This window comes from Onychostruthus taczanowskii, unplaced genomic scaffold (assembly GCF_017590055.1).
Source record: "Onychostruthus taczanowskii isolate IOZ18803 unplaced genomic scaffold, ASM1759005v1 scaffold55, whole genome shotgun sequence".
Taxonomy (NCBI): domain Eukaryota; kingdom Metazoa; phylum Chordata; class Aves; order Passeriformes; family Passeridae; genus Onychostruthus; species Onychostruthus taczanowskii.
In genome coordinates, this window is record NW_024503124.1 from 3,754,799 (window position 1) to 3,780,959 (window position 26,161).

General features: G+C 42.8%; 1 protein-coding gene across 1 annotated transcript in view; it reads right to left on the bottom strand.

Annotated features, from left to right (window-relative positions):
* Positions 1 to 4,545: 4,545 nt before the first annotated feature.
* Positions 4,546 to 26,161, bottom strand: part of CCDC85A (coiled-coil domain containing 85A) — a 157,365-nt gene continuing 135,749 nt past the window's right edge. Inside the window, exon 7 of the transcript XR_005953593.1 lies at positions 4,546 to 4,590. The gene's annotated coding sequence lies outside the window, so the exon portion shown is untranslated. The remainder of the gene's footprint in view (positions 4,591 to 26,161) is intronic.

The following is a 26,161-nucleotide window of genomic DNA, read 5'->3' on the forward strand; positions in this document are numbered from 1 at the left end:
TAATGGCATTAAGCAAGATTATGTGAATCTGGTTATGCTATTTACTAAAAATACACATGACACATTCCTTTTTCCTTCCAATCCAGCCCGTCTGTTGTTGCCAAGTTTCTGGGTTTGTGTATTATTGATCATGTAATACAAAAATTTTTGGCAATAAACAAAAATCCCCATGTTGCCCAAGTTAAGATGTGTTTGTGGCACAAGGAACTGACCCCAGAACTTTGGTACATGACAAACGGGGGTGTGTGGAAATTTAACACACTGAAATGAGAGCTTTTCTTTCTTTTTTTTTCTTTTTTTTTTTTTTTTTTTTTTTGTTGTTGTTTTTTAAAGAAAAAAATAAGTTGCTTTTGAGAAGTAGAAATAAATCTTAACTGTTTCCACTGTGATCCACATTCATTTATTTCTCTGTTTGCTGTGGTTCTTATATATATCAAAACCTTTGGTAATCAAGGAGTCTCAAAATACAAGGCCTGGCAGCCCGACTCCAATGTCAAACACTCACAAGAGGGGAGCAGAAAAAGGAGGTGAGAGCAGCACTGTGGCCATTTAATAATCAAAATCAATTGGTTGAGCAGGAAAAGCACATTCTGGGTATTTTTTCTGCTTTATTGTTTGCGTGCTGCTGCTCCAGTTGCACAAGGCTCCCAGGAGTCTCTATAGTTTATAGTACATGACTCACTGGTCTTTTGACACTGAGCTGTTTGACACAGAAATTTTTATTTGTACTTCCATGGAGAAATGTATGTACAGATAAAGGTTACAGAGGGAGGTGAGTGGCCCTCAAATTGTGTTAACTTTAAGAAGTCTGTCCTGCTCTATAATGTTAAATAGGATGGCAGTGATGTCCCTTCCAGAAGGCTCAGAACAGCCTCAGCGTTTGTGTACAGACAGCCAGAATGGAGGTAATGAAAATAGCTTTTACTGGCTATTTACTTCTCACATAACCAAAAATGGCAGTGGAACAACCCATATTTGAAAGTGCCTTGTTTGGAGTGCCTGTTGTAAACCAGACCTGCTTCTCTTCAGCTTGGCTTAGCAAGCAGGTAGGAATATTAAGGAAAGGAGTGTGACCATACTGCAGTGTTCTTCCCTTTTCCTTTCCCTTTTCCAACCATTATTGTGGTGCCAGTGATCTCAGGTTCTTTGGCCATTGCCTTTTAGGAGGGATTTTGTGTCTATTTTGGGTCAGACTCCAGCAACACTTAATGGGAAGTGCCCTAAATATATTTGCACATGAACACCCGTAGCTCAGCAGCAAATTCCCCTAGGCTTTACTTAAACATTTTGTAGTTTCAAAAATGGAAAGGCAGGAAAGAAAATGCTGAGGATAACAAGGAGATCTGTGCCAGGTAGGATCTCCTGGGAGCTGCTTCGAGGCAGGGAATGATTTTATCTCCCCACTGCTCTCAGGAGCCACGAGCATTTCTGCTCCTCATTCCATTAGAGAGAGGAGCACAAAGGAGCTGGAGCTGGGCTGTGTGAGGGTCAGACCATGGCCATCCCTGTCCTTTAAAGAAATTTATTCAACTGTGCATGATTAATTTTTTCTTCCAGTGCATCACTTGGAGCCACTGAGAGCATTTTGCCCAGAAACACAATAGCTACTTTCTTAGCTGCAAAAATCAGTGAGTATTTAAACTTCCTGGAGCCTCAATAACCCCAGAGCAGTGCCTTGCTGTGAACTCTTTGCTCTGCTTCTTTCTAATGCCCTGCACTTTTTGTATTCTTGTTGAAATTCTTATTCAGTGGTTTATCTCAAAGACATAGTAAGGAAGACTCTGCTATTCCATCTCTTGAAGAGTTTTCCTGACCACTGGCTAAAAGTTTCTCTACTTATCTCCAGGTGTTTCAGAATTTTAAATTTGCTGTGGAGAAGCATAGACTGTTTGGGGCAGAGTTGGTTGAAATTCTGTCAAAATGAGATTATTTTAATGGGTGTGGAAGGAGGCTGCATACAGGAGTCAGTCATGCCAACCTACTAACAACCTCAAATGATTATAAATAGCCTTGTGATAACTTGAAGTGATAGCTTCTCATTTTTGAGTGGTTGTTCTGTGTCTGAGGACAAAGATCCTGTATTTTGAATTTAAAGCCCTCTTTCTATACTCATCTGTCTTGATGGGGAGATGGGGTAGAGAAAAAAGGGAAAAGGAGGTCACTGTTAGTCCCCACTCTGCCCTGGGTGCTGATCTAAAGGTGTCAATAAGACAGTCATGGTTTGGAACATGTACAGGTATGGATATTCTGGGATTTCCTGCTGTGGCCTTCAGGCTCCTATTCCCAATCCTTACATTTGTGCACCTCGGATTTTGGTCAGGCAAATCTTCCTGACAGGAGAATAAAAGGAGTTACAACCTACATGGGGTCTTTCAGTTGATCAAACTTTTCATCCTCTGAGGAAAACCCTTTTTAGAGGTTGGGAAAACGAGGTGGTAAAATGTGCCTAATTACAGTTGACTCCAGTGGACGAACTTCAGTTTTAGTCTGGAGAAGTTAAAAAGGAGTCCATGGTTATTTTAAAATTAATTATCACTCTTCTGAAGTCCTGCTGGGGAAAAAAAAAAAAAAAAAAAAAAAAAAAAAAAGAACAGCTAGGCAAAAGCAGGCAGTAAAATGACTCACAGATGAGGCAAAATCTACCATATGTCAGCTACACCTCAGAGCCAGCGGGGTGCTGCCTTTGTTTGTGTCAGTGGGGTATTTTTGCTGAGGTGTTCCAGGACACCTTGTGCTTCCCATGGCAAAGCCTCAGCATGTGGTGGGTCTGACAGGGCAGGAACAGCACTGGGCTGCTTTTTTTGGTTTAGGATTAATTTTTATTTTACAGTTAGGCGCTGAGGCCCTCCCAGCATTTAAAATTATAATGTAAATATTTGAATTTTTATTTTTCATAATTGATCACCTGACTTTAACATCTGCTGAATACAGGAGATGCAGGAGCTAAGGGGGAAGAAACACATGTAATGGATCTCCTCAGCAGGGTTTTGGCTCAGCTCTCCTCAAATATTTCCTCCTGATGTGCTGGTGCTGAATGTGTGGGCACTTTTTCCCTGGTGACATCAATGTCGTGGCTGCTGAGGGCTTTGATGTGCTCCAAGTCATTTACACTGCCTAGAAAACAGGGAGCAAAGCTTGCTGAGATTCCCACCTGCCCTGTGCCTGCTGGACAGAGAATTGCTCAGGGGTATTATTTCCCTTGAGACATCCCTAGAAAAGAGAAATCTGGCAGTCAGGCCTGGCACAGCATGTTGGGGGACTGGGGGGGTTTGATGGCTGGAGGTGATGCTGTCCCTGACCATGGCACCCCCAGCCAAGGACAGATCCCTTGAACCAAGAGGGACAGGATCTGATTGAAGTTTTTGCCTTGGAGAGAGGAAAAGAATTCTGCCTTCCCTCCCTAGGAATAGGGAGATTTGTCATTTTAAAGCTCTATTTCTGGTCACTGTTTATCCAAGCATTACACAGGCTGTTAAAATGAGTGCAGCATCCAGGAATGCTTTGTCCAAGAAGCTGTGTAGGAAAAAGGCACCAGAAAACGCTGCAATGGAGCCTCAGGGCAGGAAAGCAGCTGCTCCAGTAGTGATGAGGATTCTCTTCTTTTGGCTCCTTTATCTTCTTTGCCCTCACGGATGACAACCAGAGAAAGCAAACTGTCACCTCATGCAACTGTGTGACTTGTAGGAGCAGCAACACCACCTCAGTGTTGCTATGGAGCACTAATGAAATACTTGTTAGTGGCCTTGGCTATTTGTGGACCTGATGTTGGAGCTGCAGTGGGGGTTCCCCTGTTGATCCATGTTACAGGAAGCTGCACCACGGATGAGGAGCTAAAATCGTATTTTACAGGCTGGATCAGCAAATCTTTTGAAGTTCATTGATTAAAGCTCGGCACAAAGTTATTTTTGGATGGCAGTTCCGACCTCTCCCTGACTTTGCGGAGAGAGTTTAGAGAAACCCTGGAGTGTGCCCCAGCACTTGGGCTGGTACCAAAGGGCAGAGGAGGGCGGTGAAGGGAGGACACTGGTGAAGCACAGCTGTGGCAAGCACCGGGCAGCTCCCTGTGGAGCCCAGGCAGATGTGGCTCCCTGTTTCTTGCAGGAACAGGCTCCCAGCGGCTCAGGCAGGGCTGCAGGGAGCTCCTTGGACAAAAACCTTGTAATTCAATGAATGAGGCTCTGTTAGACTTCCTGGACAGTGGGCTTGCTGTGGTGAAAGAGGAATTGCAGAGCTCTTGGAGAAAGGCAGAATCCTTCTGAAATCTGCAGGTGTAAGAGCTACCAGAAAAGTTTTAGATGCATTGTACTAAATTCAGCAAAAGCTGAGAGTGAAGTTTCAAGAAGGAATTAAGGGAGAGACAACATCTGAAATAAATATCTGACAGTGACTGCCTATGTGCTGGAGGGGCAGACAAGGAGAGGCACAAAAAAAGTGGGTAAAAGCATTTTATGGAGACCAGAAATCCTTTGTGACGTGAAGCTGCTCTCTTGTCCTCTTGCTTTGAGGAGGGACTCGATATTTGTCTTCTGGCCCAACTGAGAGAAAATCTTCCATGTGATTTAGGCGATCAACACAAGTCGTTCAATTCACCTAGGGAAAGAAAAATCACAAGACATCACCTGTGATTAAACCAATCTGGGGCCATTCTGTTCTGGTCTCAGGCATTTCACAATCAGGAAAACAAGGGAGCATCTTCAGATGGGTTCTTTGCTGTATAAGAAATGTGGAGTGATTTATTTTTCACCAATCAATCAATGTACTGAATGTACAACCAATGTATTTTCAATGTACTTAAACTGAAACTACACAACAAAGCTTTAAGTAAGTATTATGAAAAAATCAACACCAAAAAATATTCCAAAACACGTCCCCCCACCAAAAAAATATCCAAATGAGCAAAAAAATCAACCACACAAACAAAATCAACAACCAAACTAAAAAAAAAAAAAAAAACCAACAAAAAATCCAGAAAGAATGGTAAAATATTCTCTTATTGATGTGCTTGGAGAACTCTCACCTCTAAATGTTACAGGGTGGTGGTACAGACAGGTTTTTGTCATGAACATCTCCTAAGAATGATTATTTGTCCTCAGTCATTGCTTGGTGAGAGTCCCCTTCCCTCCTGGTCAGTCCAGGAACACCATGCACAGCGCCCTGGGATCAGCCAGGGAACTTTGACTGTATTAGTTTCAGGCTCATTATTTTCCTCGTGGGGAAAAAGGGGGAGACACATAATAAGGTCTGTTACCCTTGGAGGTAATTCAAATTCTTCTCTCTGCAGTTAATGAGCAAAGTAAACAGGAACCTAAAGATGAAGGTGGTCATGCCAGTGCTGTCAAAAGCTGCATGAAAGTGACTGAAAGTCTAAGACTAAAATAATTATTTAGTGTATAATTAACAGGAACTTCGCAGCAATTGGCATTAATGTTCCTAGGAAAGTGGTGCAGGTGTTTGGTTGGTTGACTTCAGTCAGACTTTAGGTGCTCAAAGCAGAATCGCAGCTGATGAAACAGCGCTGTCTGAAGTCACTGGTTCCTGCCTAACGAGCTTCCTTAGCATCTCTCAGGGAACTCATTCCCAGCCTTTGTGGATCAGGGTATTTGTGATTAATGGCGATGAGAGAACTCACCACATGAGGCTTTTGAGTTGGAAAGAAACATAAAGCTTCCATCCCAAACTACCACACTGCTAAATGCAGTATCCCAAATCCTGAGAGCAGTTTTTCCCGTTTTGTAGAGCAAGTTGCTAATATCCAATCTTTACCTGCTGGACAAGAATCCTGTCAGGCATTTGCTGTGCTGTCTTGGCACATACTTTATATGTGGTGTCACTAATTTCTGTGTTGGGAGCTATGGAATTGTTCGTGGCAAGGATCATCCTAAGGATGATTGTGTTCTACACCCGTGTCATCATGGATTTGGGATACTCGGGAGGGTCTTTGCTGTGCCCGCTGGTTTTGTGGGATGCTTTTATTGTCACGGATTGGCTGCTAAGTCTCTGTTTATCAGCTCCTCTGCTTTGTTTTAACAGTTCTGCTACTGCAAAGCAGCCCAGAGAGACCGATTCCTGAGCCCAGCGATCCTGCACTGACAACACCACTGACAAAGCCCGGGAAGAGGCAGCACGAGCCGCTGGAAGCGCTCCCTCCCGGCCACTGAAGGGCTGCCTCCCAGAAGATGGAGCTGTTTCCCTGACACAGCTGATGGAGACCTTGTAAGTTCAGTATCACGTGTAATTGGGGAATTCTTACAGATGTCAGTGAGTTATTCTTCACAGCTGAGAGAAAGAATAAAGAAATGAGCCTGCTGACCATAGTTATTTTATTATAAAATAAAGGTTTTATTTGGGCTTTTTTACCTCGGTAAATTATACTTCTTAACAATAATAGTACGTAAAAGTGAGTTCAGTTATTAGAGTCCAGATGCCAACCATTTTTTTTTCTTTTGAAGGTACACATGATTCTTGGCAGATTTAGGTATATTTAGCATTGCAATTTTCTTAAGTTTATCACTTGAGTAGAGAGGGAATTACTTGTTTTATTGACAGCAGTCACTCCCTTTTTCCTGGAAGCAAATCTATTTACTTCTCTCTGGGATGGAGAGTGGTATTTATTTCCGGTGTGCTTTGGTTTCCACCTGTGAATGATAAGGCTGAGAGGGGTTTTAAATGTCCACATTAAAAATCAGGTGAAAAAGTAATGAGCATAGAAGACTGAAAGCAAAAAATGGGTGTTGATTCGTGCTCAAGGATGGTTTGTGGGAACCCACAGTCCCTTGAGTTGGGGCTGAGCAAGGATCAGATGAAGGAAATTGTAAGTATGTGGGGATTTGAATACATTTATAATGTGCTCGTGTGTGTTTAGTGTCTGGTCTTCTTCCCTTAAAAGCAGTGTTAACCCTCTCCCTCCTGCCATGCCCTGCTCACCCCCAAATCTGGGATAAGGCTCTTGGTCTCTCTTAGGCCTGGACACACTGAGGAGTCTCTGTGGGAGCTGGACAAAACTGCTGTCAGTGACACCCAACAACTGTCAGTGTCTCAGCCTTGCTGTGATGGCTGCTGTGAACATTTCACTTTTCATTTTATTGCTGCAGATCAGATACTAGTTTTTATAGCTCGCATGTGTGCTATCTAAACTGCAAAAAAGATTAAGAAGAAGGGAAGTTTTATAAGCACTGACGTGGTTGTCATGACTACCTAGACCTCTTTGCTGGTGCCATACAAGTCTTTCACTTTATCTGTCTAGCTTTTATACAAAACCACCCCACATTTATTTTTGCATGAGAGTCTGGAGGACTCAAGAAACATCAGTAAGCATCAATATGTGTGTGGGTTGTGACATGCAGGTGAGGCTGAGGCTCATCCCTCCAGTCAAATCACAGATGTCTGTGTTAAATTGAGTTAAACGCCTTGGACAGGGAGAGAGCCAGGTCCAAGGTATCTCTGCTTTGTCTGAACTGACAAGATTGGAGTGCTGGAAATGAGGGCTCCAAATGACCAGGCTGCTCTGGCTTTCAGGGGGTGGTGTCCTCCCTGAAGCTGTCAGCAATAGAAAGTTTGAATTTCTAGATAACATATTCTTAAAGAGCCTCTGTATCTCTTTTTTGAAGTCTGTAAGCCTCTTCCACAGGCCTGTAAGGCTGGAACAGCTGGGATGTGTGAATGCTGTCTTGGAAAAGTACAGCTGAGCCTCCAAAGCCTTTTTTGGTGATTTGGGGGCTTTCTTTTTCCTTTTTTTCTGTGAAGTAAGGGTTTTCTCAGTGACAGAGTTGTGGATCATGTACAAGGGAACAACCAGAAACAGGAGTAATCTGTGTGTAAATGTTAGCATATTCCTGGTGCTTTATTTCAGGCCAGCAGTGGGTAATCACAAGGAGAACAAGGAAAAGCACTAAGTGTGTTTGGAGAAAGAAAAGATGTACTATGCTCTGGGCACAGGGTCTCCAAAACAAGGGGCAGTTTGAGATAAAGTTTTGTTGCCAGGATACTGTAACCATGAAACAGAAATGCTGATTAGCTGAGATACTTGTGAGATGATGAAAAAAGACATCTCAGTGTCTGTGCTATGTCAAAAGCATAAAATAACACACTTATCTTGGAAAAGCTTAACACAACAATGCAGATCCTAACAGCAGTAAATCCAGCCCAAGTGGTCACAGGCTGATTTAAAGTTTAAGAACATAGCTGGAGTTGGTCATTAAATGCCCCAGGAATTAAATTATTGGAGGAGGAAGAGGAAGATGAAGAGGTGAAATGTATGCAGTTCTGTCATTCTTTGAGCACTGAATCAGCTCAAACATGTTGGAGAATGGGCAGCTCAAGTGAGAGGAGTCTCTGTGAGCTGTGTGTGCACAGCTTTGTGCTTCCCTAAGGAGCCAGGAACTTCTGAAGAGGATCATTACAGCATAAAAAAACATTTTAAGTTCCAGGTGAGCATCAAAGAGAAAAGTTTAGGAAGAAATCTGAAAGAAATCAAATGAAAGGACACAAGGATAGAATTTCAGAAGACACAGGTCTGGTCATCAGTTTCCTATAATGGGAATAGGAAAAGAGTAACTTGCAAAAAAAGAAGCCCTCTGTTAAAAATCTCTTTTATGTTCCCCTGGAAAGGCTGTCATGGTCAGAGGAAAAGAAAATTGTCCACCATGCTGGGGCAGGTTTGCATTCCTCTCTGTCATTTGGCTCCTGACAAAGCTGGCAAATACATGGGTAAGAGAAAACATCTGCAAAATGCTCCTGGAGCTGGTGCGGATATGAAGGCAGTTTCAAATGAAACCATTTCAATCTGTTCATTTGCTCTTTTCATGTGGTGACAATCTGGAGTTGGAAAGCGTTTGCAACTCCTGGAAAAATTGTAAACTACTCAATCATGTTATTAGAATAAAATCAATGATTTATACTAAGAATTCCTAAAAATTGCAAAATGTAATTTAATTATTTTGCCAGTGGGGAAATGGTGAAGAAATGAGTTGTGCTTGCTTAACTTAATTTTTGTTTCTTAGCACGAGGTTTGTAATTACTTTAAGTAAGCAAGTTATTTGTTTCTATTAGCAGTAATTGACGAGTAAATGTGATAATGACATATTTTCTCCTGGAAAACTCTACTAGCAAGTCCCTGTAGTTAAGAGCTCTGACCAAAATTCCTGTGCCAGGTGGGTCTCCAGTGTGTCATCCCAGACACTCAGCTATCCTTGGCATAATGCACCCGTTAGTAATTGGGAGCTGCAGGTCCCTGTTACTGCACACTCCCTGCAGTTAGCCCCTCAAATCCCAGTGAGAATAGGCCAGCACTAGCAGGGTAACGAGGTTTTATTGCTATTTCTCAGCTAATCTGTTTTATTGTGACTTAGGCTGCTCTGCCAGAAACAGAAAATGGGCCTGATCTCTGTTTTCTACCTGTGGGATAGGTGGAATTTGGAGTGTGTTGCTCCAAGGGCTTTCCTTCTGGGACACTGCTGCTGGTTTGTTATTCCCATCATGGGGGGTTGGATTCACGGTGTCTGTGAGCAGAGTTCTGCCAGTTCCCAGCTCCTGGGTTCCTGTGCCTCTCCAAATGCTGTTCCCCAGTGCTTTGCAGGAATGGGTGTGATTAGCTGCTGCATTGATTGATACCAGGTTAAAGACAACCTGTCAGGCTTGGCTTCCTTGAAAAGTGTGTGTCAGAGGCTGGATACTTCCAGGAGCTGTTTGTCACTGGGTATTTCCTCCTGTAAGCAACTGCTGGTAGCTGCCGTCTGTACATGCTAAATAAAACTGCCATTTCCCCTGCCTTGGGAAACCACAGCGTGTCCTCAGAGCCCCACAGGAGTCACTGGGGTGGCTTTTAACAGCCCGTGGCAGGAAATCCATCCTGTGGCACAGTTAGTAGGGAATGCCCAATCCCCTGCAGCTCACAGATGGCTCTGGAGCTCCTCAAAGCTGAAAGTCATCAAGCAATCTTAAAAACCAAGAGCTCATAAAAATTAAGGGGCTTTTCATAGGCAAAGTACATCTCAAGAGAACATTCCCTGTGTAGCTCACCCCCAAGTGGCTAAGGAGTGAGAAATTACAGGAAAAAAACAGACGGGAAAGACACACAGAAATCCTCAGGGAATCATAGCTGCCTGTTTTCTCTCTTCTCAATTCAATTGTTTCCTGCCACAAGGAGATGTAGGAAAATAAACAGAATTATCACCCGGGAAAGGACAATGCCGATTGATGAGTGCATTGTGTGGCAGCAATCTCTTCATTGCACTGGGAGGTGACAAAAACCATTCCTAATGAGGGCTTTCATTGCTTGGAAACTCAGCCATTGCTGATCAGCCCCTCACGGATTAGGGATGTTCAGGAGCAGCCAGCTATCTGCAACAAAGGAGTACATTTTCTCAGGATAAAAAAGCAAGCTGAGGATTACAAGGACCCAACAGTCTTTATCTGTAGAAAATCCTTGTTTCAGGTTTCTTACCTCTTCTTAAAGGCTTGGAATAAATAACATTGATTTCCTTTAAAATGTAATGTGTTCACTGTTAAAGTATTCACACAGCTTAGAAAAGAGAAGGGATTATTTTGTTTTTAAGCCTTCCTTCAATGTGAAAAGAGATCTATTCTGCCAAATGTGTCTAAAAGTTATAAAATTTTAGACAGATATTATATATATATAAATTTATACTTATTTGATCTATTCTTTTTCACCTCCTAATTGGAGGTGAAAACATACTTGGAAACTTCCCAGTTCCTAGCTCTTTGTATCAGTGCAGATATGCAGATGCAGGGGAAGGCCCCTAAGTTGGGATCAGTGGATCTGTTCCCTTGAGCTCTTTTTCCTGCCTCACCTGCTCTTTGAGCTCTTTCCTGGCAGTGTCCTCTGAGTCCAAAGGAAATACCTGAGTGAAGGTTCGTTGTGTACAGTCTCTGTATTATTTTGTGGTTTCCTAGCACTGATCTCCCAACCAGTCCATAACATCTGGCTGCATTTATCCACTTGGCACAGAAACTCTCTTTTAAGTGCTCTGTTTCTGCAGAGTCATGAAAGATTTTCTCAGGAGCTGACCCACAGCAAAACATATCCTGGGAGAGCAGAGCAGCCATGGATCACCTGCTGGGGCACAATTGATCCCAGTACCTGCTTTACGGGCAGGGAAATCGAAGCCTCTCCCCCCGGGGCTTTGGCTGACTCGGAGCTGTCTCTCCATTAAGGCCTCACTGTCAATGCTGCCCCCAGACTGGAACAGGATGCACTCAGTGGGGGAAACAACCAGCACTGGCAGGCATCAGAGCAGTATTTGTTCTGTAAGTGAGGTGCTGGGCTCTCAGATGGAGATAATCAGGAGCCATGTTAATACCTCACTGCTCCAGGCATTAGGGTTTGCAAAAATTCCCTGTAGTTGGAACACTGCTGCCACATCCAGAGTTCAGCTCTGGCTTGTAAGCTGCTTAAATATTAAATGGTTATTGATTTCTTATCCTGGGAAACTTGATTGTTTAAGCCAACTGAAAGCTCTGCAGGTCCTTAACAAAACTGGAAGTGATGGGTTTGAAGGGAGAATATGGCAGAACAGCTGGAGGGGATAATGGCCATTACTGCAACCCGGGTTACTGAATGCCAGGCACAATAGCCTGAAAATCCTGGATTGCCTTGGTCTCCTGTCGATTTGGGACCAGCACAGGGCTCAGTGGCTGCAGCAGCAGTTTGCTGGTAGAGGATATTCACACTAAAGGACTTTAGTGTTTAGCTCTACAGTTAAACTGGGGTGCATTTTGGATGGATTTAGAAATAAGCCTGCTCTAACTCAAAGGCTGGGCTGAGGGACGTTCCTTTCTCCTGTGGTTCAGGTTCTCTTGCAGTGGCTTATATCCACTACAAAGAGTTTCCAGGAAAGGTTATTCAGCATTAAGTGTTCAGCCCTTGGAGACCTCCAGAGAAGAAGCCAAGGAAGTGAAGTGCATATTTTTGCAGAGTATTTTTCCATCCAGCCCTGGCTCTTTGATCTGAAATGTGTAACCTGTAACATGCCTATTCCACAGCAGCATACCCAAGCCCTCAGTTTAAGTTCAAGCATGAATAGAGAAGAGTCATTTGCAGAGGTGGATTTAAACTTCTTCAGAGTTTTGAAAGATTCTATTTTTAATGAAACTTGCTGCACTGTCTGTTTCAGATTACAACATCTATGCTACATACTTTTATTTTCTCACCTGACTTCAGCAGTGTCTGGGTTTGCTGTCGCTCTCCAGGCTGTGTTTTTCCTTCATTTTAAAATTGTCAGACATTTAAAAATGAGCAAGCTCCTGATTAATAACTAATTGGCTTTAGCAAACAGCTCTTGCTGGGTGGTTACCTTGAGCCAATTCTTATTAGTATTCCAACACATGCAGGAAGTGTTCTCTCTCGTTGGAGGCTGATGTTACATCTCTTTAGCCACTTATAAAATAAAGCTAAGTGAATTAGTATTGATTCCCTTACTTGTAATAACAGGAATGCAACCTAATCGCCTCTCCAAATCACCCAGGCATTCTTGACTGAGGCTGGAATGGAAAAAAATGTATGGAGAGGACAGGAATTTTGTGTTGCTGAGGGCAGCTCTCTCTGACAAGCACTTCCCCAGGCAGGGCTTACTCCCCACCTGGGCAGTGAGAAACATTTTGAATATTACAGTTACTAGGTACAAGAAGTTGTTTTTCCTTCCACAGTGTCTTGAATTATATTTGGGCTTTATATTGACAGCAAAGATTAATTAATATTTTACAGGCTTCACTCAGAAGTTCAATCTCCCAAAGCATTTCTCCTGTTTTGTTAAGCTCACACTCTGTGAGAGTGTTTCTTCTTTATCCATTTTTCTGAGCAGGTCAGGAAATTTATTACTCTTATTACAGGCTCTAAATGCAGGTAAAGTGGAGAGAAAGACAGATATGAAGTTATTGAGATCTTCCCTTCCTCAGTCTTAATGAGGCCAAACCCTCCTCTCTTCCCTCCTCTCTTCCTGCAAATCCTGGAACATCAGAGCAGAACACTATCTTGTGCTGGACCATTTACAGAAGTTCTGTGCATACTGAAAATCCTCTTGCAGGGCTCAAAACACCTGTGCTGCTGCCAGAAATGTTGCTGCTGTTCAAAAAATAAAATAATAATAATTTGAAAAGAGACCATACCAGAACAGAATTTGTCATTGAGAAGTGCTGACCAGCTGGCCAACTTTTCTCATCAACCTACTTTGAGCACCATGTTTGACTGGTTACAGGAAGCTATTCCCATGTAATGCTTCTCCTGGTAAAGGCACACAAGTACCCCAAAAATGCCATGCACAGCTTTTGCAGGGCATTTAGGACCCAATCAAACCCAGCAAGGAAAGGAACTACTTGAAAAGGAGATGAAATAAGGTTTTGAAATATTTAGCCTAAACTACTGATGTTTACACACAGAGCCTAGTTTGGAGAGAGGTTTGTTCTTCACTGAGCTTTTCCAAGTGCAGTTCTTCCACTCTTCATTGCCTCAAGTTTACAAAATTTAATGCAGAATTGCATCTTCAGTGAAGGTTCCATGGAACGTCACCTGCTGTGACATCCCAGTGCTCCAATCCCATGTTCCTCTGCCCTGTGCATGACACACCTGCTGTGCTTCCCACAAAACTGGTCTTGGATGATCCTGAAAAGATAAAAAGGGACCCACCCAGCTTCCAGTTTAGTGTCACTTACAGATTGATTAATTCTATTCCAAATTAATTCTCTTCTCTGATCAAATAATCCTTGTAGTGGCCGTTTGTGTGCAGTGGGTAGAGACAGACCTTGGAATTGAATGGGAAATAAACTTCCTTGGGGAGACCGTTCTCTTTGAGTGAGCAGTAACCAAGGTGTATTTCAGAGGACAGAAAAAGGGAAAGCTGTATTCAGAAACCCCTTGCATCTCTTAAAATGCAACACTCAATGCATTTATGCAAACATGAAAGTGATAATAATAAACTTCCTCATTTCTCATGCTCCTTTCTACGTAATCAAACATCTGTTCAGTTTCCAGAGTGACACTCCCTACCTGCAATGTTCGGTGCTTTTATTCCAGAGGAGTTTTCACAACACAAGACAGAACAAATCTATTCAGTATTCTTTTCATTGCTGATGGTTTTGTGATGCCAACAAACTCTGCAGCAATTTGCTATAAATGCAATGGTAGGGAAGGAGTTTTCATTTAAAAAGTAGGCAGAAAATTGCAAACTAAAACCCAGTGATCAGGACTTTGCTGAGGTAGAAAATCTCTAACAGTCAGTTTAAGCAAGGTTGGAATGTGCTATCAGGGATTGGATTGAGGCACCTTGACCTCTCTGTGGAGGCTCCTTCTGGAGCTGGGGTAGCTCCTACTACAATGGTCCCTCGTGTGAGCACCAAAGGGCTGCCTGGAAGTTGAATTCCCAAAGCCATTCCTGGGTCCTGCTGTGTAGCGGGAGCGTGGCAAGCTGCCTGTCAGACCCAGCTTTCCCTTGGGAACACCGTGGCTGGTTGAGAGGGAAGGACTCTCAGGAAGCTGAATGTTTCATTTAACCATCTCTATTGAAGCAGATACAGGAATTCTGCTGTCTCTCCCATCTGGAATTTTACTGTTGCCAGTGGAATTGCCAGTGTTGGTGTGGATGTCACACATAAAATGATTCCACATTTCTGTTTCCGTCATTGTGATTGTGACACGAAAGGAACTAGTTTGGGTCCTGAGGTATGCTAAAATGTATTTTGCTGTGTGCAGGGGCAGTGGAGTCCTTTGGGGCACTTGTACGGAGCATGAGTTACTGCTAGGTTGGCTCAGAGGTTAAAAAAAGAAAATTCAAGCCCTGAAAAGCCCTTTTCCAGCCATTTTTCTCTTCCATTTTGTTCCAATCTTTTTCCTGTCACTTTGTTGTACAGACCTGTGTAATGCTTAGGATATACAAATTATTTTTAAAGTTAAAATGTTTGTTTCTCAGGATGAAAAGTTACCTGTAATTCCTACCTTTGCACAACAACAATCACCAACAGGAGTTGTGAGATTCTTTAACCAGTGAGAATCAGGAGAGATTCCTGTTACAGCAGGAACTTGTAAATATGAAATTTGATTTCATTCTGATTTAAGACTAGTTTGGCAGGTTATGGTCTGGTGATTCATGATTAAAAAATAAGAAATATCTTTCAGAAAATAGAAACCTTCAAGTTTTTCACCTATTTTTAACCTGAACATCATTCTTCCCTGAGAGCCTTTTAGAATTTGCACACAGACATATCTACTGGCCTTTGTCCTATCTGGAAATAACTATTTTGAATCGGGAATGGAATTTTCCTGCTTAATGATTTTTCTCCATGTTCAAGATTTTTTTTTCCATACAGAAGTAAAAAATTGTTCTCTTCTGCATGTTGCCATCCACTAACACCACCTTTAGGAAAGGTTTGGACTTAAGTCTGGATATACCCTACTGCAGGGTAGCGTGGAAGAGAATGGAAAATCAAGTGTCAACTCTTGCCTTTTGACAATAAAAATATTTGATCAATATTCCAGGAGCACATTATTTTAAAGAAAGGTTTCCAGCTCCGTAAAGCCAAGATGTTTGCCTGTGAGCAGAGTGTGGCATTGCCCAGACTTGCCCATTTTTTGCATTATTAATAAACCCCAGGGCTCCTCAGAAAGGACAAAATCACTTCTATCATTCCATTTTGTGTACTTGCTAGTACTTACGTGTTTTAGAAGCTGGTCTCTCTGGGCTTAATTACTTGGGGGACACCTTGCATATTAAACTGAATAATTTTTAATATTAAAAACCTGCTTGAAACTCTTCATGCAGCTTGAAAAGCTTTCTGCTCTCTTGTTTTGCTCCTTAATGGAGGATCAAACACTGTCTGTTTACTTGTTCCAGGAACAAATGCAAGCAATGGCACAAAAATATCCTGAACATCATTTTAGTTGCTGGAGGGGAAAAAATCACCACTTAATTCTTGATTTTGTTTTTTACTAGATCCACTGACTCTAACTCACTGCAAGCAGCACTCTGGCTTGGTGCTGTTTATGGGCTGAGCCCTTCAGCTGGCAGGAATAGGTGTGGTTTTACTGTCCTCTGAATTTCCTCAGCTCTGAGTGGCTCCAGAAGTGCTGTTTGAAATACCAGAGTGCCCAGGCAATGGGAGAGCTTTGAGCACATTTGTTCTCTAATGGCAAAAATCTCCTGAACTGCCAGCCCTGCTGAAGGCAGGAATCCATCTCTTGCTTCCTCTGTTCACAGTCAGACATCAGGAGCATCCCTGCTCTCCCCAGAGCAGCTGTGCTGGCCCTGCTCAGCCACAACTTCCTTTTCTTTTAATTACAGAGAGGGAAATGTTAGCACAGCTCAGCTGCTTCTGAACCATTGGTCCAGACCAGTAACTGAGCACGGGGTTAAAGGGAGGGGTTTACACACTGCTAATAATAAGTACTGGCTTCTAAGGGAAGTTTTCATTGAGTCATGGAATGATTTAGGTTGGAGCAGCCCTCCAAGATCACCCAGTCCAGCCATTCTCTCAGCCATCACTGTCCCCAAGTGCCACATCCACACAGCTTTTAAATATTTCCAGGGATGGTGACTCCCCCACTGCCCAGGGCAGCCTGTTCAATGCTTGATGATATCCCAGTGCAGAAATTTTCCCTAATACCCAGTTTAAACCTCCCCTGTGGGCTGAGCATTTGTAGCTGATGCCACGGGGTGCAAGAAGAAGCTTTCCCAGGAGTTTAGCACTAATTGTATCTGTAAAAGGCAGGAATGCTGGGCTAATTTCAAATGATGGATTATGTGTAAAATCAGCTTTCCTTCGGAAAAAATTCTCATTTACGGTGAGTAATGAAAATAATACTTCTCTGGTCAAGCTGAATATATTAATGAGTAATATAAAATTAAGATAAATCACTGGTGAACAATGCAGTAAATATGCACTGAAATCAGTCAAGTTTGCATCACATCCTATTAATTACTGGGATTCTCTTCCATGAAAACAGGCTGTGTTATGTTGTGTTCTCATCCTCCTGAGCCACTTCCATGCTCACATCCCAACTCTCCCAGAGGGCTTTTTATTCCCCTCAGTACCCACTCCCAGCTTAGCAAATAGATCCTTGTGTACTTAATGCCACTCACCCAAGGACCTGCTGTACCAGAGGTCACAGGATACTGGGGGGATTTAAAGCTGATGCTGCTGTTGAGGAATCTTCAGTATTCTGCTCCAAAAACAAGCAGGTTCATTAAGGAGCCACTTAATTTCCATTCCCAGTTTTGTTCATGTCCTATAGAACTGAGGAAGTGTGAGGTTCTGTGATCAGCCAGTGTGGAGCCACCAGTGATAGGCGAGATCTTTGTGTCTCTCACCATTTTTTTTAGATTTATATTATTATTATTATTATTATTATTATTATTATTATTATTATTACTACTACTACTATTATTACCCATTTGGTCTCTGTCCTGAATATCCTGATGGACTCGTCCTCTGGGCTCTGAGCTGCAGCTGGACAGCAGCACCGCCCGTCAGGGATCCCAGCCGGAGGATCACCGGGTGTCTCCCGGCTTCCCTTCCCCAGCCCCAGCTCTGGGGAGAACTCCGGGGCTGCTCTGCCCCAGGTGGGAGAATCCTAAACCAGCAAAGGTTTTGCAGCGGGATTGGCACGGTCTGGGCTCCACCGGGGATGTTTCTCCTGATGTGCTTCTTTGTGTGGAGAGAGGGAAAGGAAAGAAAAGTACTGAATTTCCGCAAGCTCTGGTTTTCCTTCCTTTGTTTACAGAGCGGGTGTGCGCTGCCCAAGCCAGGAACGCGTCCTGGTGCAGCGGGATTGGCACGGTCTGGGCTCGTCCTTTTCGCGGTGCCGAGTGTGCCAAGCTGGTGTGACAGTGACCCGGGGACACGTCCCTGCCGCGTGTCCGAGCTGTCAGCTCTGGTCACCAGCGTCCCGTGGGGCTGCTGGAGAGCCCTGCCTGCCTGGAGCTCAGCCTGGCTGAGGCTGGGCCGGGAGCCCTCGGGTCCCCACGGCCACTTTCCTTACAGGCATTTTATGCTTTCATTGTGTTTGACATTTGGAAGGCTGAGCCTCATTCCAGGCGGGCAATCGCCGGCACCAGGCTGGGAAATGAGCTCTGTAAGATGGAGAACAGATGAAAAAAGGAAAAGAGTGGCCACAAAACTAAAATGAGATTTGAGGCAGATTTTTGTCTTGTGTGATATCTGTCCAAACAAGAACCTAGAAACCAGAGACCTTAAAAATGAGAGCAAATGTGGTCTCTCTTTACCCTTTGGGAGACGGAGACATACTTGGTTCATTTGGTGCATTTAATGCTCAGAACACAAATTTCCCTGCTGATGTTCCAGCAGTGCTGCTTGCAAGGTCAATGTTGCTTTTGTGAGTTTTATTTTTTATAATCCAGCTCTCCTTCTTTTTCACCATTCTGAATAAATGCTGTTTTCTGCCAATATCAATTGGCTACTGCAGCAACAAAGTCCTGTACCATGGACCAAGGGAAGGCTAAAGGAAAACACAGCTCCTGAGCATCCTTCTGGAATGCTGGAGCAAGCAGGCAGATGGCTGAATTTAAGTGGTTTTGTCTGTGTCGGTGACAAACTAAATTTCACTTGCAAGCTTAGTTTCTGCTTTTCTCAGCTTCTTAATGAGGCTGATGTTCCTTCTGAGAATGTCAAACAGTGGCTTCAAAATAGAATAAATTCTTAATAATGTAATCAGATAGTTAAACATAAGCACTTGCAAAAATTTTGGCATTAAGTGTTCTCATTAAAGTCGGTTTCTTCCTCGTTTATGGCAAATAGGGCTAGGAATGCTGAGGCAGCAGGATCTGAGTCTCCTTCCAAACCACCCCAGATCCATCCTGAAATGATGTGGCAGTGCTGAGAAAGCCAAGCCCACGTCCAGTAATGTTTTAATTGAGTTGGAGCTGAAATAGTGCCCAGAGGGTCTGTGCAAGGTTAGGCTGGTTTGGCCTGGGAGCGAGCAGCCAGCTGGAATCACAGAATCTCCTGAGCTGGATCTCCCCAGCAGGATCACTGAGCCCAGCTCTTGGCCCTGCACAGACACCCCAAGAACCACACCAAGACCTGTGTCTGGAGAGACCTGCACCTCAGAAGGCCTGGCGAGGGGGAAGATTTTCTCTCTAGGCAAGGAAAGCTGAGGCACAGCAAGAGTTGCCTCTGCTAGTAGAGATTCTGGAAAATCAGTCATGATTTCTGCACTGGGGAAGTTTTTCTTAGGATCATAGTGCTGCCCTGAAGCTTTTTTGAAAATCACTTTCCAATGTGAGATCACTCTCACTGATCTCATTTACACAAGACTTTGTTCGGGTTTTTGTTTTGGGTTTTTTTTTTCATTAAAGAGGATTATTTTTGAAAGGTTAAAATGCTAAAGAAATTACAATATTGGAAGCATGTTATAAAAAAACTAGGAAAAAAATCTTTTTTTTAGTAAGGAGTCAAAATTATCTCCCAGTGTAAGGTTTGTTCTAGGCTGCAAAGCCTGGCTCACCAAAGCTGTGTTAAAAGGGTCTGGAAAATAAAGATGAACTGATTCTGCTGATCCCACCAGCATGGGTTTAGTTGTTTGTTTGGTTTTGTTTCTTAGACAGAAATATTTAGAGGAAATCAAAATGGAAAATTAACAAAACTGTAACTTCACTTCCAAACATCTTGGTGAAGAACCCTCAAAGGAAGAATAGTACTTCTGTGTCTGTGAACATAATTGAGTCTTCCAATATACTGTGCTAATGGTTATTTCTCCTGTAACAATGTATCCTGAAATGTATCCTGCAAGGAGGACGGGAAAAGAGTTTGAAGTGGAGAGTAGGTAATATTTTTACTTAATCAAGAGAATAATATTAAATGACTCGTAAAACAGTTGGCCAGTTGCAGCAAACAGAGGTTGGAAAAAGGGCAAAGATATTCCCTTGGTTCCTCACCCCCAGTGGTTTTAGGAATAGATTTCTAAAACATTAAAGCCTTTATGAAGCAATGGGATTGAAATAAATGATACCGTGTCCTGAGGGGGGAGTGTGCACAGGGATCTCAGCTCAGAGGGGCAGCAGCGAGGCAAGGAGGGAACGGCACAAGACACAGAAGGGAACGTTTCTGCTGCAAAGGAGCAGGGAGAGAAACTCCACTTAGAAGCAGCTTGTACTGCAAAATGTGATTGGGACTCTGGTGGTGAAGAAAAGCCTGTTTTGGATTCTGGGAAAACCATTTTAGCCCCTTCAGGATATTAAAAAAGGAGAGGAACTGAACTGGGGCGTTGGGTACTGAGGCATCCCAGCTTCAGATTGCCTTCAGTGATCTACCGAATTCAGGGGAGAAAAGTAGTCCAAGTGGTAACTAGACATTTACTGAGATGACCAAAATAAAGGCTGAAAAGTAATTTTAAAACTGCTAGGCTACCTTTTGGAATATATTTCCTAGGTGAATGCCATGAGTTTCACTGCATTCCTCTCTGCTTTCAGCCAAACTGGGATTTAATAGATTTCAGACAAACTATAAATGGAGAGATGTGTGTACCTGTGGTGGTTTCTCATACCTTTATTTATTATAGATACTAAGAATACCTGCAAGGCCCTACAAGCATTTGCTTTGCTGCAGCTGTTTCCAAGTGTTTTTTCCACTTCAAGGCAGGGAATGAAGGCAGGTCTGAAAACAACACCACACAAACATGGATGGTGGATGTGGTGCTTTTTAATTGCACATTTCTGTCTCCCTTGCAGAAGCTGAGCAGTTTCTCTGCAGTGCTGAATTCAGCCCCACTGCTCTGTCTAACCCCCAAGCTGACCAAATTCCTGCAAGGATGAAAACCAACTGCCTGTAAAATGGGGAGTTGCTCCAGGAATCCAGCAAAATGCTGATGGCCATTTCTAATTTATTAATTGAACACTCAAAAGCATTGCTTTGGCAAATAGCTCTTTTTGAAGCTCTGATAATTACTGAATAGGGATAATGCAGCCTTCCTGCTATTCCATGGTGTACTGGGAATATACACATTGAATCATCTGGTGCCCCAAGTTTGGCTCAGATGCCAGGATGAGTTAGTGCATAGTTAAATATCTGGCAGATTAATAAAAAGCATTCCCATCCTCTTTCCATGTGCAAGATACTTGCAGTGAAAATGTATGTGAGGAAAATAAAGTATTGGAAAAATAAAGCCATCTGGTGTGAGAACAGCAAAGCTTGTTGAAAAAATGGTGTCTGCTCTGAAATGGGCACAAAACAAACAAACAAAACCCCTCCCTGTGATTCTAATTTCTTCCAGTTGCCTTAGTTCAATAAATATATTCCATTCTTTTCCTCTCCTCCACTAAAATCTAGTTTCCAAGATGTAGAAGGAAGAGCTGCTTTGAAATGAGTAATTGAACCATTCAGTTTTCATTCCTTAGTACAGAAACAGGATTTTTTTTTCCTAAACAAAACACTTGAGTGTAAGGTTTGACTCCTGCAGGAGTTCATCCAAAAAATGCATAAATCTGTGGAAAGTTTATGTTTAAAGACAGAGGCATTTTTCAGTGAAAAATATTAAATTTGAAAACATTAAATCGAAAGTTTCAGCCAGAAATAGTGCACAGGGTCCAAAGGCAACTTGAGTCAACAAATCAATGAAGAAAAGCCACAAATGGCATAACATAATCCTGAAGGAAAATTGAAATGACAGCCCTATGACACAAAAAAAAGTGAGTTACAATTACAAAATCAGGCTGTCAATATTTTGCTCCTCCACCAATACAAGTTTACTGAAGAAAATTCCAGCTGATCTCCAATTTTACCTGGCACTGGGAACAGTAATGAGCACGTGGCAGGTAGGAACCACTGGATGGACGGAAATGGGAGCAGGAAGGGTCTCATTTCTCTCTGCCCACCTCACTTAAGCAACACTTTGAAGAGTTTCCATCACAGCTGACCTGAACACAATTCCTGCATAAAAGGAGAAAAGTCAGTATCCTGTTAGTGTTTAGCTCAGGTCCGAATTTCATGTGTTCAATGTTGACTTACAAAGTTACTGAATTAAAGAGCACAAAATTTCTAAAGTCAAATAAAAATTTTATATCCTTTCCCTTTTCAGCTACCACCATCATTCAGTGTACTCCAAATAGTTGCAATTAATTAGTGGCAACTCTGGGGCAAGGAAGAGCAGAGGTTTTACAAAAACTACAGTTTTAGAAATAACCATAGCTCAAATGCATCACTCTGCATATTTTTTTAGAAATACACATTGGCAATATAATCAAATATTGATCCTCCTCTAAAAAGCCATTATTACAAATTCATGCCCACCTTCAGATGGTCAATGCCAGATTTTCTGAAGATTCATCTTGACAGAATTTCAGGTTTTATATGTGATGTAAGATTTTTTCTTTCTTTTTCTCAAGGGTCTTCCTCGACTGTCTTTACCAACTGAATTTCCATTCTTAGGAGAGGAATGTTTTCACATCTTGCATTACTTGCATTGCTAAAAGTTGGGTTGCCTGATATCTCTCAGGCTCCCAAAGTTCACATTCAGTACCCATTGCCAGCCTGCACTAGCCCTGGTGCTTTCAGCTGGAATGAAGAAACTGGACAGGTGGGGATAGAAACTTTTTAAATTTACACTTCTTGATGACCTAAAAATGCTTATTCAGAGACTCATTAAAGCTGGTGTTATCCCTACCTCTGTTCTGGAAAGCAATTAACCAGTTTAGAAAGTGGCACATCCCTAAATGCTCTCCCCAGTCATAGAGATTAGGGACCACTCAGGATTAGGCAATGGATTACAACATGGAGAAGAAGAGACTTGGCTGCTAGAGTTATGTCAAGAAAAGGAAATGATGCTGTTTGATTGATGCACCCAATTAAAACTGCCTGAAAGAGTTCAAAATTCAATCACAGGCACAGGGAAGTGCTCACAAATGCTCTGAAGAGCAATAACTGTTCATACAAATTATTTAGGAGAAAATTTGTAGAAGAAAATATGCTGGAGAAAAATCTAAACTTTTCACAGTCAATTCTGGAGTAGAAACTGCCAAAAGTCATTAAATTATTCACTAACCATTATTTGTGCAGCTCAGTGTATCACAAAAGTTATTGATTAGGAAGTTTATAGGAGTTGGATGTATTTACAGAAATGTGTTTCTCTTCCTTCTTGTTACTTTTTAGCATGTTGGGATTTTCTTAAAAAAAGGCAGAGGGATTAAGTTGTGGGTTATTTATGGCAAATGCTCCCTGCTCAGATCCTGAGCTAATGGGGATGGCATAATGAGAATTTTTTAACTATTCAGTATTGCATTTCACTTTTTTAAATGAACAGCCTTTGCCTAAAAAATACATTGGAGATGATGAGAGAAAAGCCAAGCAAAAATCACAGACATAATATTTTTGAAAAAGTGAAAGCTTCCTGGTGGATGTTTATCAAAATCTTTGTTGTCTGCAAAGCAGGGTTGTTTTTTTCATTTTCCTCTCTTTACTTCAGCACAGCAGAACTTTCCCCAGATGGGACCCAACAGCTTTTTACCTTAGAGCAGCACAAATTCTTGACTGAGACTGGGCAGTGTCAGGTATTGTTTATTATAAATCCTTGGAAGTGGCTGGCACCTACAGAGGGATCCACTTGGCCATTAATGAATTAATTTCTATTGCAGGGGATCAGAAACTTTTCACTGTTCACTAACAGACAAAAATGCCTCATCTTGAGCCCTGAATTCCAAGTGTGTGGGAGGAGGTTTCCTCCCAAAACCACAAAATGTAAATCCCTATTTCCAACTGTGCAGAGGTGCAGGGCTCCTGCAGCACTCACTGAGATCAGGGAGGGACAGGAGGGTGGCCAGACCTCTCATCTGACTGGTGTGGGATGGAAGTGGAGAGGAAAGTAGGACAAGGAATGCTCACCCTCTGATTACTCTGATCTGGCATATGCTTTTAATCTCTTGGAAGGAGCGGGAGAGTTTAAGCCTAGAGAGGATTACTGTGGTAGCTTTCTGTTACTTGTGCTTTGTAAACGGAGGCTTAATGTTTTAAGTGCCTTACCCTGTCCCAAATCTCCCCAACTTTGGCATGCTGTTATTTCTGGATTTGGCCCCTATGCAAAATCAAAGGTAGTAAAATTCCTTCGGAGTACAGATGAAAACCCAGCCTGTGGGTGTGCATCTGTAAGAAGCTGATCTCTGACTGTGATTCTGAAACTCCTCCAGTGGAGTGCCTGTGCTGCGGATCTGGGAGCAGGAGGTGTGGAGGGAGGTGCCAGACTGTTCCTGAGAATCCGTGGCTGCCAGCTCAGCACAGCTATTGTTACACAAGAATATGCAAAATAATTGGGGCTGATTTCAGTGTCACTCCTGGGAGTTTCTGTGCCGGCAGCCACAAATCCTGGATGCTGAATGCTAACATATGCCAGTAGGGAAGAGGCCTGTTGCTTTCAGTGTAAATCATTTTACAGCCTTTATTTCCTGCAGGCTGACAGGATCCACCGTGGCAGCAGCAGGAGAATGCTGAGCACCTCTCAGTGAGGGGCTGGAGAAAGTTGATGACTTAAAATGACTAAATCATCTCCCTTTTTAGGGCTTGTCCTTTTTCCAGCTACTTTGGGAAGGTTCTTACATTGCAATGCTAAGCCCTTTTTCACCAGTGGCCTGAAAGCAACAGATGCTTGAGTGTTGCAGCTTATTTAGACAATTTCTTCCTAGTTCATAACTGCTGAAGCATCAGCACAAGGAAAATGCAGAGTTGTGCTCAGGGTTGAGGTTCAGTGTCCACAACTGGAGTTGCAGGAATTAAGCAGAAGTGATTTTTAATGATGAATTGCAATTGGTTCCTTGCTCCCTGGCAAACCGAAAAAGACACAAAATCAATCAAAACTCAGTGCAAATTATTCATCTGACCTGGCTGAGTTTAGCACAAACAACCCAACGTGGCAGCAATAAAAGGCCCTTTGCTCTGAGGGGCAGCAGAGCCCTGAACCCAAAGCACAGCTGAGTTAAAAAGCTCCAGTTTGGATCTCAGGTCCTTTCCCATCCCAACTAAACAGACACTTGCAATTTCCCAGACTCTTCAGGAAATACAGTGGGTGTTTGAATGCAGGGAAAAAATGAAGGAACCACCAACATTTCACACCCAGTCTTAAAAAAGGTACCAAGCTGGATTAGGAGAATAATGAATCTTTCAGATGAATAAATGTTCAAATCCTGGAGCAATGTGCTGGTGAGACAGAGGTTTAATGAATTCTTTAGAGGTGGTATAAATTGGCACAGCTTCAATGTGCCACCAAAAAAAAAAAATGGCCTTGGCTTTATATAAATATACAGTAATGATCTCCCTCTCTTCTGTTGGGAAGCTTTTATCCTCAAAAGCCACGTTCCATGTGAATTATCTTCATCATTTTCCCCCATTTTAAGCCACAGGCTCTGGCCTCTCTATTTAACTGTAGCACTTTCTATCGGAAAATCAGGCAGTGCTTTCTAAGGGTAGTTCATGCATTGAATTCAGCTGTCACAGCTACTTGTGCTGCCTTGGGTAATTGGTTCCTCACAAATCTTTATCTAAAATATAAAGGCAAATAAGTTTAAAAACCTTAACCTAAACGGAAGCAGTAAATTAGCTCACAAATTTCTTTTACTGCTGCGTTTTGGTTGGATTTACTCAGCCCATAAATCAGAGCTGGGCAGGAAGTTTGCAGGGTGATGGTCACGAGGGGCTGAGCCTGGAGCCATGAATGTTAAAGCTGAGGAGCCTGAACCAGGAATGATCTGAGCTCTCCTCCACACAGGGTCTGCAGGTTCTGCTGCTTCCTCAGGATCACAGGACTCTGTCTCACGTTTTAAACACCTGTACGATTGTTTCAGGAATCATTTTTTAACTATAGGATGGGGGAGGAGGTTGGTGAGGGCCCAGATTTCTCCAGTGAGCAATGGTTGGAGCCACCACTCAGACCACAGGACAGCAGAATTTGGCATCCTCTTTACCCCTTTGGTTTGAACTCGAGTGCACAGAAAAGTGCTGGGAAGCAGGGGTGGAAAAGGGCAGGAAGAGCAAATGAAATTGTGGCTGAAAGAATTGTGGGGATGTTTCAGGCAGGGCAAGGCAGAGGGCCTTGCTGGACTGAGCCTCCTGTCTGCTAAAGAACATTTCCAGGAATTGTCCAACCCCCAGACTGTTAAGCCTTGGGAAAGCAAAGATTTGGGCTGTAAATACTTTGGTGAGGTCAGTTGGTGGTTCTGAC